The sequence below is a fragment of the Priapulus caudatus genome, unplaced genomic scaffold (genome assembly GCF_000485595.1).
Source record: "Priapulus caudatus unplaced genomic scaffold, Priapulus_caudatus-5.0.1 Scaffold8646, whole genome shotgun sequence".
NCBI lineage: Eukaryota > Metazoa > Priapulida > Priapulimorpha > Priapulimorphida > Priapulidae > Priapulus > Priapulus caudatus.
This window is the reverse complement of record NW_014585707.1, coordinates 1-3,440: the sequence shown is the minus strand read 5'-3', so window position 1 is coordinate 3,440 and position 3,440 is coordinate 1. Positions and strand designations below refer to the sequence as shown.

Sequence of the window (3,440 nt, the reverse complement as noted above, 5' to 3'; positions counted from 1 at the left end):
AGACATGTGCTGGTACACTGTCTGATAGCAGATATGTGCTGGTACGCTGTCTGATAGCAGACATGTGCTGGTACACTGTCTGATAGCAGATATGTGCTGGTACGCTGTCTGATAGCAGACATGTGCTGGTACGCTGTCTGATAGCAGATATGTGCTGGTACACTGTCTCATAGCAGACATGTGCTGGTACGCTGTCTGATAGCAGACATGTGCTGGTACGCTGTCTGATAGCAGACATGTGCTGGTACACTGTCTGATAGCAGATATGTGCTGGTATGCTGTCTCATAGCAGATATGTGCTGGTACGCTGTCTGATAGCAGACATGTGCTGGTACACTGTCTGATAGCAGATATGTGCTGGTACGCTGTCTGNTCTGTATTATGTATACTTTGTATATATGTATACTCTGTATATATGTATACTTTGTATATACATGTATACTTTGTATATATGTATACTCTGTGTATAATATATGTATACTCTGTATATATATGTATACTCTGTTCTATCTACTATGCTATAGATCCGTAGCAGCCTGATGACGGGAGAGACGGTGCCGTGCCGCGCGGTGACGGATGATGATGCGCAGACTGTCAGGTGAGTGTGTGAGGCTGTCTCATAGCAGACAGTCAGGTGAGTGTGTGAGGCTGTCTCATAGCAGACAGTCAGGTGAGTGGGTGAGGCTGTCTCATAGCAGATATGTGCTGGTACGCTGTCTCATAGCAGATATGTGCTGGTACGCTGTCTCGCTATCAGACAGCGTACCAGCACATATCTGCTATCAGACAGCGTACCAGCACATGTCTGCTATCAGACAGTGTACCAGCACATGTCTGCTATGAGACAGTGTACCAGCACATGTCTGCTATGAGACAGTGTACCAGCACATATCTGCTATAGACAGCGTACCAGCACATGTCTCCAGCACATATCTGCTATGAGACAGCGTACCAGCACATGTCTGCTATCAGACAGCGTACCAGCACATGTCTGCTATCAGACAGCGTACCAGCACATATCTGCTATCAGACAGCGTACCAGCACATATCTGCTATCAGACAGCGTACCAGCACATATCTGCTATCAGACAGCGTAGGTGTTGTGTTAACAAATATGGCAGTCGTCCGTACGTGTGGTGTGTCAGCTGGCCCAGTCTATGTAGAGACGTATATAGACTAGTCTATCTCATGCCTCTACTACACATCATAAATAAGTTAATAACTAGCTGATTCCTGGGTTATAGAGTATGTCTGGTGTCTCTACTGTGTCGAGTGTCCCTTAAACACAGATGGCGCTAGCTGGTCTGAGGTGTCTACTGAGTCCAGCCCTCCTAAAAAAACAGGCGGTTTTAGCATCCCCGGTGTATCTTGGTTTCTCGCTGCCTCTTGACGTGATGCGGCCATGATGCCAAGGCGTGCCGAGGATTGACACTTTGTGTCTTCCAATCACAGCCTACGCCGCACCTCTCTATTATAATTTTTATACTATGTCTCATCCGCGCGCAGCGCTTAGATTTCAAACACACGCAACTCTTGTAATGTCTCTCTGTTACTCTGACGTATCTAGCGTCGTTACTGGTGACTGGGACACTCCCGCTACTACTAACTGTTGTGATGAAATCATCGTTTGCAAAACTCACAGTTTATCAGCTGTTACGTGAGTGTGTAACTACTAACGTGTTGGTGTGGTCTTCTCTCTGTCTGTCTTTGACGTGACACGATGACGTTGCAGACAGAGATGATTTAAATTTCTCTTTTCTCTCTTTTCCTCGCTGCACAGTTTCAAAATTGGGAAAGGTATATTTTCATTTGCTTAGAAATAGTCTTACATGTGAGCAAGTGAGTGAGTGAGTGAGTGAGTGAGTGAGTGAGTGAGTGTGATGAGTGAGGAGAGTGAGTGTGCGATGAGTGAAGTGAGTGATGTGAGTGTGTGAGCGAACGAGCAGAGCGTGTTTTTCGTGAGTGAGTGAGTGAGTTGAGCTGTGTGCGTGCCTGCGTGTGTGAGCGAGTCAGTGAATGATCGGGTGTCGTCATGGTGAAGTCCAGTGGGTGACAGAGTGACAGAGTGACAGTGTGTCCTGTTTATATGCAACGTATTATAAATACTGTTGTAGCATAATCTCTTGAGCCCTTTGTCTATATATTCGTTCAAATTATATATGCTTGTTCATGAAATATTCTTATTCGCAAATGCTTATTCATGGATTACGCTTATTCATGAATTACGCTCATTCGTAACGCGCTACTAACCTTGAACATACTTTTCCACGACCTCACATAATAGATCTTCAACCTGTCGTTATAAACTAATACCTTCTGTATGTTTCGTCTCACTAAGATTTTCGCTGATAATCGATTATGGCATTAGGCGCTCACTTGTTTCTCGCGTCGAGAGCTCGCACGAGTTCTCACCGTCGAATAATTTCCATTTTCTAGCACCAGATGGTGCCCTTCAGACTCGTCAGATTGGGAGAATTCTAGAGTAGTTTTCAGCACGTGTGAAGCGGTGGAGGTAAACTTTCGTTACTAACCTCTCTCATACTCATGGCACCGTGGCACGCGTGTGTAAACCCGGCTACTGCAATCCCTGCTGATGCTCCCTGCATGTGCTGCCATCTGTGCCGGATGGGTGTTACTATAACTTTTGGTGTCGTGAGTAGCGCGGCGATGTGATTGGTCGTGATCGCTCGTCGCCATGGAGACGAGCCGGCGATTAAGCTGCTTATTGACGTGCAAGGCGGTTGCCGTGGCGACAGCGTTTGCGATGCGCGCTTAGCAGTTGGACGTGTGCATGTTAGTTTAGTGGCTCAGCGTGTGTGGTGTGTGTGTGTGTGTGGTAGGTTTGACAGCACCTGGTTGCTTGATTATTTACCTTCTGGAATCTGAAATCCGTAGTCTGTTGTTACTTGGGGTTTAGTGTTCGCTTGGTTGGTTGACCTCTGTGTGCTCTCCTCCTACACTTCCTTCTTAGGCTTGGTTCTGAACTACATTATGTTCTTATGGCTGTCAACTCGTACATAGCTCTACTACAACGCACGAAAATTATAAATATGTGTGTGCGTGTTATTATTTTTTGTCTTATTATCAATATTATTAACGTAAAGGATCTTATTGCATTGATATGGCGTGTGGTGCAACTTTTTGCAACCATTATAAATTCGTCTGCCAATAACGTGTGTGCATGCATGAGTGCGTATATATANACTCACCTGACTGTCTGCTATCAGACAGCCTCACACACTCACCTGACTGTCTGCTATGAGACAGCCTCACCCACTCACCTGACTGTCTGCTATGAGACAGCCTCACACACTCACCTGACAGTCTGCTATGAGACAGCCTCACACACTCACCTGACTGTCTGCTATGAGACAGCCTCACACACTCACCTGACTGTCTGCTATGAGACAGCCTCACACACTCACCTGACTGTCTGCTAT

General features: G+C 46.0%; 1 long non-coding RNA gene across 1 annotated transcript; it reads left to right on the top strand.

Annotated features, from left to right (window-relative positions):
- The first annotated feature begins 523 nt into the window (after positions 1-523).
- LOC106820226 lies at positions 524-2,513 on the top strand. The gene is made up of 3 exons (XR_001395578.1): positions 524-598; positions 1,781-1,797; positions 2,437-2,513. It is a non-coding gene; the product is annotated as an uncharacterized LOC106820226 (long non-coding RNA).
- The last annotated feature ends 927 nt before the right edge of the window (positions 2,514-3,440 follow it).